Here is a 13,160-nt window from a genome sequence, read left to right on the forward strand (position 1 = left end):
CATACAGCCATTGTTATTTTTGGTGTCTTTCTTCTTTTTGCTGAAGATCTCCCTGGGTCATCTTCTTTCATTTACTCTGAATATGTTTCATATGAAAAGGTACCTTTGATAGACAGTGTTTCAATGTCTTGGGTTTTTCTCAATGGCAGTTACTCTGTCTGACTTTCAAAATGCCTGCCTTTTTTATATCCCCAACATCAGATCGTCTGATTGGCTTGAGGTTGGCAAAACAATAAATTCAAATGCTATTGGGTTTTAGAATCCTGAGGCATAATTTAAACAGATTGGTTCAATTCAGATTATTGTCAAAACAGCAACCAAGTCAGGTATCCATTTCACAGCCAAATGTTACGTATTTTCAATTTTCCAGTATACTCTGAGACTGCTAGCTAGTCATATGACAGGTGCTTGTAAGCACTCAGTGCAGAACAGCTTTCGCTCTCTCTTAAAGGTACAGAACACGCCTTCAACATCACAACAAAGCTACTCAGCTAAGGTGGAAAGTTCTCTTCCTGAAGGCCAGAAGGAGGACGTTGTTCTAACTGACAAAGTAAGCCTGGATAGAGGTCACACAGTGGTGTTGTCTTGGAGAATTTGGATGTACTTCCACACTCAAGTCAATGACCTTCTCTGCTCCACAATTATAAGAACCACATTTTGGTTCCATAACATGAGAGTAGTGTGTGGGTGAGATATTGGGGAGGGACAATGACTAGAGACCATTTGGGAATTAATGGATCTCCTGCATTTAAATCCCAAGTGGCTTGTAAAATCAGGTTCTATTGCTTCCTTAACAAGCTCAACTGTCTTTTAATCACTAATTTCGAGAATACATGTGGCACCTCCAGGATGTTTGTTACTTGCCACTCATGCCTTACAGGGCTGGCATGACAATACCCCTACATGTTGCTTCCTATGTGATCTAAAGGACCCCTCATCTCCACTGCCATATATTTCTGCAGTATAAAATCCCAAATCTTATGTTAAGGAGCCTTTTAAATAGTAGCTGGATGATGAGCTGGTTGTAAAACATCCGTATAGATGACAAAGCTGTTTGTGGAAAAGTGAAATCCAGTTTCAATGGAATGATGACGTGGAGTGGGTCTGATCAGAGTTGAACAAGGTTCAACCGGTATTCCTTAGGTTAGTAGAGGTCCATAACTTAACAGACAACACATTGCCTATCATAAAAAGGCTTTTGAGAATTTGAAACAAAAAACTAGCCTGGGGTGCTTCTTTCTTTTTATCTTCAATCATTAAGTGGAGAAGTATTTCTAATGCACAGTGGATGATTTATTACTCATTTTTGCACCAGAAAAACAGGTGAATTTCTCGTACTGATTTTTAAAAACAATATCATGTAATGGAATCTCCAGCAGCAGGTGCCAGTTGTGAGAGAGGGCACTCAGCAGGGTAAGTGCTACCATTGAAGAAATCTTCTCTGAGGGAAAGGGTGTCTTTTGTGGAAGAGGGGCTCATGGGAAAGAAGGATCAGACAGACAAAGGATGTCTCCTACCAGGCTTAATTCCATGTAAAGTCTGAGTCTTCCTCTCTTAATCTTAATTTCCCTTTATGTTTGTACTGATCTGTGCATAATGGTCAGGAATGCGCTCAGGGAACAAAGATGGTCATCTAAACCTAGAACATTTAAAGTTCTGCTGCTTGCCCTTACAACTGCCTTGCTCCCATCAATGGGGAGAACCTACTGTTAAGCAGCTTTGTAGATGTATCCTGAGGAGGTTTGGAAACAATGGTGGACGTTTTTTGCAGCCCTCCCAAAGAACAGCCTGGGTGGCAATGGCACAATCAGCCAATGTTGTGCTGTCTATGCATGCAATGTGGGAACAGTTCAGAGAAAAATACAGTTATCAGAGTGGGTATTGCTTGTCCTTAATAATTCATAGTTTTGAAAATATTGATAATCCTGCAGTAGAAGCCATTTTCAGATGATTGCTGTTTTATTACACCATAGTTTCAAGAGTCAAAAAGAGAGAAAACTCTAGCAAATTTTTGTGTACCTTCCCATGACTCCGATTACCCACGTTTTGTTCAGGCACTGTGTATTACTGCCTCAGCAATTCTTTGGGGTTTGCAAATTACAGTGTAGCTCTTCCTTGCCACAAATTGTTGAAAAGTAGCAATGAGCACCATTAAACTCACCAGTATTTTGCCAGCAAATTCCCATGTATAACCTTTACTGTCATGTTCTGGTTGGCCCGCTAACTGCAGAATCTATGCTCCATGTGTAACTAAAACAGCACCATCTACAGGTACAAATAATTTAAGAATTAATCCAATCCAATCGGCTAGCTACATCATTTAGAGTCATAGAGTTATAGAGATGTACAGCAGGGAAACAGACCCTTCAGTCCAACCCGTCCATGCCGACCAGATATCCTAACCCAATCTAGACCCACCTACCAGCACCCAGCCCATATCCCTCCAAACCCTTCCTATTCATATACCCATCCAAATGCCTCTTAAATGTTGCAATTGTACCAGCCTCCAGACTTCCTCTGGCAGCTCATTCCATACACGTACCACCCTCTATGTGAAAAAGTTGCCCCTTAGGTCTCTTTTATATCTTTCCCCTCTCACCCTAAACCTATGCCTTCTAGTTCTGGACTCCCCAACCTGAGGGAAAAGACTTTGTCTATTTATCCTATCCATGCCCTTTATAATTTTTTCAACCTCTATAAGATCACCTCTCAGCCTCCGACTTCTATGTTGCTGCAATTGGAATTGTCTTTATGGGTGGAATCTTCCTAGATTCTGAACGACATGGTCATTGGTGAGTCACTTGGGAAGATGGGGCATGACGAGCAGAAATGCAAATCTTAACATCAAGAGGAAAATATCAGATTCTTCCAACCATGTTTTGAACAGTGAGTTGTGAATCTCGCTAGTAAATGGTGAGAGGCTGATTTACATCTATTTGCATGATTTAGCATACTATTAGACCTAATGTGGCCTCAGTGATATGCAGGTTCCCATTTTCCCATCCATTGGATAGAAACTAAATAGTGACAACTCTCAACATGAAAGTCTCCATCTTGAAAAGCAGTCACCTCTTGCTAATGTACAATTAAGGCACAGAGAGAAGAAAGAGATGTGCCACCAAGCTCAGGGCTGGCAGCAACTTCCAGCAGATGCTGAACAACCTCCACATGACGATGTAGCTGCTGAAGGTTCCCTCAGGATATGCAGGAAGTATCTTCTTCAATGTCATTTCCTTCAGATTAGTGAGGCACAGAAGAATGCCACAGGGATAACATCTCAGAACAATGCCAACTGCTGGAGTGGGACTTTTGACCTGAAAGAGTGGGTGGCCACTCTATCCTGGTGACTCTCAAGGTGATAGCTACATTGAATTTTTATGCAGCTGGCTGGGGACTTATAGAGTCATACAGCACGGAAAGAGGCCCTTCAGTCCAACTAGTCCATGCCAACCATAATCCCAAACTAAACTAGTTCAACCTGCCTGTGCTTGACTCATACCCTCCAACATTTCTTATTCATTTATATCTAAATGTCTTTTAAACATTATAACTGTACCTACCTCCACTGCTTCTAGCTACAATTACGCAGACTCATTTAGGATCTCAAGTCCTTCACCCACAAATTTATTAAGGCTGTAAAATTTGCTCCAATTTGTGTCAGATCACACCTCTTCATCTCCTGTCCCCCATGTCCATGTCAGTTCTGCTGCTCAGGCAGTAGGATTTGTCAACATAGCTAGCTTCTGGCAAGTGCAGGGTTCTATAGACAATGCACAAGCTAACACAGCTTCATGATCAGGTAGCATATCTTAGAAATCTGCATTAGGTACCTGGGAGCTAACATGATAAAAGCTCCCATGTTCCTGCCTCATTTCAAGGGCAGCTTGTCTTACAAGCATGGGAACTGGGAGGCAAGGGCTATGCTGCAAGCATGGCTGATGACTGCATTCTGGAACCAGCTGTGGAAGGTAGATACAATGCAGCTCAGGGCCATGCTAGACCTGCTGAATTTGAAGTTCCACTGCCTGGATTGGTCTGTCAGGATCTTGCTATACACCCCAGGCATGGTTGTGGCATATAGCATGCTGTGCTCTGCACTACTGCAGCAGGGAAAGATATATCATGTGTACACTGAAGAGCTGGGAGAATAGTAGCATTCTTCCAAGGAAGAAGATGAGGACATTGATCAGAAGGAACCTACTGCTTGATGGAGTGTTGCAGAGTTGGGGGTGCAACAGGCCAAGCAGGACTTCATTAATCTGGTTCCAGTAGATGTCAGCTAGGTGCAGAGATCACACATAGATCAGGTGAAGTATTTCCTGTACAGGTTATGTGATGGTTCCAGATTGAGCAATGAAGAAAATGTTTAGCTGCATTAGGGAAAGTGTAACACTGCTTTCAACAGGCTCCTTGGTATCTTCTAAACCACCTGTTCACAGAGTTTATGAGCATTCTGGATCAGATTAGGTTACTTACAGTGTGGAAACAGGCCCTTCGGCCCAAAAAGTTCACACCGACCCGCCACCCACCCAAGCCCATTCCCCTACATTTTTACCCCTTCACCTAACACTGCGGGCAATTTAGCCTGGCCAATCCACCTAACCTGCACATTTTTGGACTGTGGGAGGAAACCGGAGCACCCGGAGGGGAGACACGGGGAGAATGTGCAAACTCCACACAGTCAGTTGCCTGAGGCGGGAATTGAACCCGGGTCTCTGGCACTGTAAGACAACAGTGCTAACCACTGTGCCACCGTGCCGCCCATATGCCACTGTGCCGCCCATAGGGGGATTTTAACCTGAGTCTCGAGTTAGGGACACCACAATTGTGCCCCAGGAGTCCTCAACAGACTCCTAAAATGGGAACTTACTAAGGGTGGGTAACCTGTGTAGATTGTTCCTTAAATAGTAATATACTTGTGAATGTGCATTTGTATTTGCGATGAAATGTCAGCTATGTGTCCATAGCTGATTGTTTTTTGTTTCCCTCCCCCTACGTACACAGTGAAGTATAGCTCATAACTGACACCACCTAACCTAATGCATGGCTGGGCTTTGATAATGGCTCCAGCATCCTGGCAATATTGAATACTCTGTCTGTAGGAGGGGGAAGATAGGATGAGCGGGGCACCACAGAGGTGTGGTGAATTAGTATTAGGTCAGGTTTTGAATAATAGTGTGTGAAGTCACAGGAAGAATCCCATCATGAAACTTGCCAAAATTGACCCTTGGATGATTTCTGGTAAAATTCCGTCCTTAATGTTTGCATAGTGTGGGAAACGCATGATTTTCAGTGATTCATTAAGGGTTGTATTCATCAACAAACTACTGCTGATGCTGGAAATCTGACTCAGAAATAGAGAATGGGGGAATTACTCAGCAGATCTAGGCAACATCTACAGAGAGACGGAAAAAGGGGGTTAAAATTTCAGGTTGTTTGCCTCTTTTTGGAACTGGGAAAAGTTAGGGTGTAACAAGTTTTAAGTACAGAGATTGAGAAAGTGAGGGGTAGCGAGAAGGAAATAAAAAAGTGCTACATTGGAATAAATGTCTCCTTCTGAAAATAAATGCAAATCTACAGTTTTGTTCCCATAACTGTACCTACCTCCACTGTATGGAAAACAAGTTACAACAACATTGAGTTCAACTTTAAAGGCTTTCAGTCGACGTGCTAACATTAACTGTTAAGACCCACAAAAAAAACCTGCATCTTTTTGTATGAATGGGTGGTTATGTTGGTAAAGACTGATGAAACGGAAATACTTATAAAGGTGTACCAAGGGATAAGTCACAATCAAGAAGAGAGAGAGAAAACATGGAGAGAACTATGAAGAACTTCAGTGAAATAAAAGTTTAGTTAAGCGCATACAGGCATTTTGGTCCTGCAGGTGGTGCTATGACACAAGCAGTTTACTTGAGAGAAAACCATGCGCAGAAATCATATATTTGCCGTCAGTTCATTCCACCGAGGACAACCCACCAACCTCCTGACCCCCAGAGAGTGCATATAGAGTTGGGCACAGCTGAGGTCATACAACTACAGCAAGCCCGCCAGTGTATTTGAATACAGTTGGGCACCCGTCTTTTCGTAAAATAATTTGCACACAGCGTTGTTTCAGTTACAAGTTACTCAAGATATCTAATATGCATAGTCACAATCAAAACATTCTTCATTTTCAGAGCAGTGTGTTAACACCTGTCAGTCTGGTGACCAAACATGAGCAATGTAATTAAGAGCCATATTAGCCAATGAAATGTTTGCAATGAATGTCAAGCAACTGCTAATGACACCTAACATCCCAGACAGACCATGGATAAAGCTTGGCACAGGCCTTATCACTCTTCACGAATTGATTATCTTGCCACTGACAACAATTAGATATTTTATAATCACCCTGTTCAGAGTTGTTATTACACTCCTTAGGAGCAGGCAGGACTTGAACCTGGGCCTCTGGCTCAGAGTTAGTGACACTCCCACTGCACCAGAAGAAAACTGTCAAATATTATTCTGATTATTTTGATTAAGACCAATTGACTTCAATAACTACCCAGGAGACTGTAGGGTGTCTGAAATCATACTTCGTTTGTCATAATATCCAGACATGGTGATGAGTGAAAATATCCCCCAGTTCATTAACTGGGGGAATTCAGCCATGTCAAAATTGATTGGGAAATGCACATACATTGTATACATAGTCTTCAAGTTCTGCAAGCCTCCTAATAGTACATGTGTATGTTTTTATCGGATATCCCTCTGCTACCTACTTATTCTGATGGCGTATAATTCCTGTTATGAGTAAGATTGAGGTGCTAAGTATTGGTACTGAGAATTTCATTACTGGAGAACGGTGGACCTATGGAACTAATAGTCATTCTGTTCTCTGTGCAGACGGTGAGATCATATCTTCCTAATCCACTGCCTGCAGCAAATACACACTTTGTTGGTTGTGTGTGGATGTTCATGGTTGTGATAAGAAATCCCATTGCTCACGCTCACTGTGTGACTGAACTAACAACTATTCTTCATACTTCCCAATTTGCCACCTTGGCTAATTTTTCTTGAGATTTAAAAATTTGCTCCCTGGCTGTCCAATATTCAGCCCTGGCAACGACATGACAGTTTATCAAAGTGAAATTTGACTATCTGTCATTTCACCTTGATTTTGCCTTGATATTCCTCCTGGCTTCAATAATTGTTTCATTGTTGGAAGACTGGTTTGGATATAATGTAACAGTAGTCTTCGAACCAGTCTACTTGCCATTCCTGCAGTATATCTATTCTTCCACTCAGGAATTGCCTTGAATAAGTCTATGTTGGCGTTGTTCAGTCTCTTTATGATCCTTTTCGGTATTTTGGCTCCCACATCAGTTTTTCCATTTGACTGATAGTATAAAGGTGATGCACGGTTTAAATTTCCCAATCAATTTTGACGTGGCTGAATTCTTCATTCATAAACTGAGGGATATGTGGCCCTTAATCACATTGCTCATGTTTGGCCAGCAGACCCCCTTCTTTTGCCTTCCTCAGGCTGGACACAATTCCTTAATAGAGTTGAAAAGTGTGCCACTGGAAAAACACAGCAGGTCAGGCAGCATCTGAGAAGCAGGAGAGTTGACATTTCAGGCATAAGCCCTGAATCAGGAATCACAATTCCTTAATAGCTTGTATGAATGGACTTCAGCACCTCTTTTCTCATCTCCTGATGGATTCATGACACTACCTACTTTGTACAAGATACCACCACTGGCTATCACTTCATTACTGTACATTCAATACTGTCTTATGGCAACAGGTATTTTTCGGTCCTTTCAGAGAATCCTTTCATATCTACTTCTTGCTGCCTTTGTTGTTTAGCTTGCTCGATTTGAGCAGGGCACTTGTCTTTTAGATTCAATGTTGTGTTGATGACTTCCAGAGCAGGTCAAGCTGTTTTTTTTGTTGAATCTGGAAAATTTCATACTATCTTTGTATCTTTATTTTTTCATAGTGACTGCTGTACTCAATAGCATATGGGCAACTTATCTCTGTTTCGCTTGCTTGTTTGTCTTGTTCAAATGATATCTCTACAGAGTAACCTGCAGTGCATATCCTTCAGAACTGAAAGAGTGGTTTTGTAGAAGATGCTTTGAAGTGGTGTGTGGTCTAACTCTACTGTTACACTGTCTCTCCCAAACAGGTACTGATTGAAATGCTCATAAGCAATGACAATAGCCAAGCACTCTTTCACGTTCTGATATTAGCATTGTTCCATAATGACCTGGATGCAAATCTAACTTGTCCTTGTTGGATAGCAGTTTCTCCAAGTCCTGCCTCACTGCAATCACACTTTATCCTTGATATAATGGCACTTCAGTACTGGTGCTGTTGTCACTAGTTGTTTGAAAAGCAGAAATAAGGGCCGCATCAAATAAGGTCAAAGTACAGAAACTTGTTAAAGGTAGAATTAAAACCTCTCCAACTGAATGTATTTAGCATTCACAACAAGGTAGACGAACTGACAGCACGAATGGAAGAGTCAGGAGCCAACTGCCAACAAGATGACCAAAGTTGAGAAGTAATATTTAGCATTTAGGAAGAATAGTCCAAATGGGGAAGGAGCTAGGTAGAATTTTTGACAAAACAAATGGGAGTACACAAGTGGGAAATTATCTTAGATCAGAAGATTGGGATGTAGAATGGGTTTTTGTGAAGCTAAGAACAGCAAGAGCCACTGAAGTGTGGTGGACAATGTATTAAACATGTAATCACAAGTGTATGGAGGCAATGTAATACAGTAATCACAGGGAATTCTGATCTACATATTGACTGGATTTATCTAGTTATCACAAATGCTGTGGAGGAGAAATTCCTGGAATGCATACTATAGCAGTATGTTCAGGAAGCTCCTGGAGAACTGGCCATTTTTGATCCAGTTATGGTGAAATGAGAAAGCATCTTCTGATCAGCAGCATTACTGCAAAGACTTTTCAAACCTGCTGATACAGCCTACTTCTTCCCAGATCTTTTGATCACAGCTGAATAAGAAATAATCAGAGCAAATATTCTGAGTTAAGTACAGCGAGTGTAGGAGAGTTGGGGAAAGCAGAGAGCATGTCCCTTTTTACATCAGTAGTTGATGCAGTCAGGTAGCTTTATCGAGATCCAAGATGGATAATGAATGAGTGTGGATTAGTGGATGAATGAGGAAGTGTTGGTGGATTGGGAAAGTGGGCAAAAGTAGGCAAGTTTGGTAGGTAGTTGGGTGGTTGGGGAGTGTTAGTCTGGTGTTTGGGGGTTAAATTTAGATCAGGTTTACTCTTCAGAAGTAGTGAAATTCACTGTCTTAAAAATAACATGTGACATTTACAGAGCAAGATGGTTTCAGAGCAATATTATAGTACAGCTGCCTATAAATTAGATGAAAATAATTATATTAAATCTAAAATATTAAAGTTTTTCCTGCCTGCCCTTCTGCTCCACTTGCCCCTCTTCTCTTTTCAACAGCATTAACACCAAAGCTTTTCCACCTTCTATAGTTTCAAAGAGGAATCATTGGTCTCAAAATGTGAACAATCTTTCTGTCTCCACAGCTGTTGCCTGACATACTGAGATTTTGCAGCACTTCCTATTTTTATATTAGCATTGGTTTTGATTTAGTGTTGTTACTGGCTCAAACATTGCTTGGTGAAATCCATGGGTGACAAGACCAGTCTGAATAAATGACCAGTCTGCACCTTTTATGTCAGAAATGTGATTACATCAAATTCTCAGAGTCTTACCATAAACAGTTCAACTTCATGGTGTTTTCACCTGTAAGGATCCATTATTGGGAAAAGTATTACTATTTGGGAGGATATTCAGTTGGTCAGCTGGTTAGGAGGAGGTTAGGTGGTATTGGTTAGTTGGGTTGGACAAGATTTCAGAGAGTAATTAGGTCTTTATGCAGGGTGGTCACATGGTTAGAAGCAAGCAGATGACTTGGGGATTGGGGTTGTCTGGTCTGGTCAGAGGCTTGTACAGGAGTCGGAGGTTAGTTGGGTTGTGGATGGTGCTTGCAGAGTAGTTGGATCTAGTCAGGGGATGGTTGGAGCTCAGGGAATAGTCATGTGATATGGGGCTAGTTGGGGGGTAGCTAGCCGAAGAACATTGTTGGGTCTGTTTGAAGGAGGCAGTCGGGTGGTCGGGTATTCACAGGAATAGTCAGGTGATGGTAGAGGGATGCAAGTGCGGATGTTATCATGCTTGGCTGGCTCTGGAGGTGATGGGTTGGGAGAAGGGGGCAGTTGTAATACTGATTTACGTTACACCATCATTAGAACAAATATTAAACAGAAAACTATTTCCTGGATAACATGCAGTTAAGTCCTGCTTATCTTGCCCAAATCTCCACCTTGAGCTTAAGGTCAGGGACCTTCTGGAGGGTTCCAGGTGGTAAGGAATCAGCTTGTTTAAACTTCTCACACATTACCTACGTATATATACCTCCATATATCTAATGCCAGGACTTCTTCAGGGTCCCAACACACACCCTTCAATGTCCCATCTTTGATGTTCTGGAAGATTTGGGATGGACTGTCTTTGACCCGGGTCTGAACTAGCTTCTCTTTAATCTACAGCTCTTAAGCAGAGAGAATATTTGATTGCATGGTTTCATGTCAAGGTTCTCATGCTTTTTCCAAATTTTTAACTGACTTATTCTGTCAGATTTATTCATTCTTACTGGGCTTTCTATCTTGGTGTCCTCTGACTGCTCTCTCTGCATTTGTCACACCGAAACGCTTTCAAATTTTTTTTGTTGTATTCTGGACTGTAAGTCGCATTCTTCTCTATTTTTTGCTTGTAAATATTCTGCTCCTAGCCATCATTGGGAAACTGAGAGTTGTTTCTCCTAGCAATTAGAAGATCAAATTTCTAATCAATATATCTGTGAAAAGCAAATTGCCTAATGTTGCTAATGGCTTTTTGTCAGGTTATAATGACCCTGAAACATCCAAGGTTGGGAGTTGTATTGTGATCTTAACAAGTGACAATGCCAATCTGCTGGTTAAGATTGATTAGAAGTCCGGTGCTAGGAGGGGGTATATGTCTGTCACTGCCTCCCCAATAAATCCGGACGTTTCAAAGCTTTCTTCTTTTGATACTCCCTGAAGGCATATTTCTACCCAGAAGTATGTTTTTTTAAACGGAATAACAGTGGCACTAATGCGAAAATGAGTTGTTCCTTCTGAAATTCTTACTCAAAAATAGCTCCCCTTTAAATGCTCACTTCCCGAAAGCCTGTAACAAACCATCCCCCAAGGCATAATTTATGTTGATGACATCAAAGCATCACAAAATCATGGTGATAATCAACAGGAAACTGCAAGTATGTTGAGAAACATCTTGGCCTCAAATTTGTTTGATATTATCAACACTTATTTGGCATGAGAATTGAATTTGTACTCACTGAGCCTCCAGCTTGTGTAGGTTTCCATCCTGTTATGGCTGCTGTGCCAATTCATTCAGATCTAGGCCTTTCTGGCTGCCTATGCCAGTGTTATTAGCTCTTTATTAAAATATATTATATGTCCCTAATGCACGATGAGTGCTCGCATTGCATTCAGGGCAAATCAAAATGAAGTGTAAGAAATGTACATCCCACTGGCATCATCTCATACTGGCATAAATGCTCTATGATAAAAACATTGCAATAAATAGAAAGATTTGGACTTTCAAGTGGTTTCCAAGGTTAGGCAGATGTGAGTATAGTCTTAATATATGAAACATCAGATGATTGCAAAATGATACATGCTTTGAGTTATAAGAACATCTGCAGATAGCTACATAGTAAATCAATTACTGGTAAGGAACATGGATTTTTCTTCAAAAATTAGATTTGATCTTTGACTGCTTTGGTAGTAAAGTGGAAATAATTCTAAAAAACCATTGTATTCATTAACTATGAAGGAACTGAGGGTAGAGTCATAGAGATATACAGCACTGAAACAGACCCTTCAGTCCAACTCATCCATGCTGACCAGATATCCTAATCTAGTCTAGTTCCAGTTTCCAGCACTTGATTCATATCCCTCTAAACCCTTCCTATTCATATACCCATCCAGGTGCCTTTTAAATGTTGCAATTGTACCAGCCTCCACCACTTCCTCTGGCCGCTCATTCCAGACACGCACCACCCTCTGCATGAAAAAGTTGCCCCTTAGGTCCCTTAAATCTTTCCCCTCTTACCTTAAACCTATGACCTCTCATTTTGGGCTACCCCACCCCAGGGAAAAGACTTTGTCTATTTCTCCTATCCATGCCCCTCATGATTTTATAAACCTCTATAAAGTCAACCCTCAGCCGCCGATGTTCCAAGGAAAACAGCCCCAACCTGTTCAGCCTCTCCCTGTAGCTCAAATACTCTAACCCTGGCAACATCCTTGTAAATCTTTTCTGAACCCTTTCAAGTTTCACAACATCTTTCCTATAGCAGAGGGGTCAGAATCACATACAGAATTCCAAAAGTGGCCTAACCAATGTCCTAGCAACAGCAATGATTTACTACAAGTAAGTTAATTCCGGACACATTAAATTCTAACTAGCATGCTGCTGCCTGCTCTGTCTGGTGGAAAATTAAGTTACCACTCCACTTAACTTTTATAACACTAGATAGTTTCATCTAATCAAATAGGACCTGTGACATATCACTCTCTCTACCATCCAGGTATGCACTCTTCAAATCACTGAAAAGAGCTTTCAGACAGCAGGTGAATTCAATATGTTTTATATGGTGGCCAGACAGCATTGTGAAGACTTTAGGCAGACTACAGTCAGTCCCAAAGTGTTGTATATATAAGATAATATTGACAGCAAGCTTCAGGAATAAAATACCTTCTACTCACTGAATGTACAGATGATATGTGATTAGAATCCTGTATATGAAAGCCAGACTTGCTTGAAGTTGCCAGAGCTCGGGAACTCTGCTCTCCCATATCTTTTTAAGGAGGAATGGGATGTAACCAGCTGACCTGTGGATGACAAAGTCTGTTTTTTTCATATTGGATTGAGGTCATGTTGTTTTATTTGGGACTGGAGACACTGGTGTTAAAAATGAACTGGCGTGCACGAGGAAGACTTCTGTAATCAAATATGTTCTCATGTCTCTTGTAGTGATAATTGAGGAGATGCCGTGAATACTGGTC

This window comes from Chiloscyllium punctatum, chromosome 32, assembly GCF_047496795.1.
Source record: "Chiloscyllium punctatum isolate Juve2018m chromosome 32, sChiPun1.3, whole genome shotgun sequence".
NCBI classification, from domain to species: Eukaryota; Metazoa; Chordata; class Chondrichthyes; order Orectolobiformes; family Hemiscylliidae; genus Chiloscyllium; species Chiloscyllium punctatum.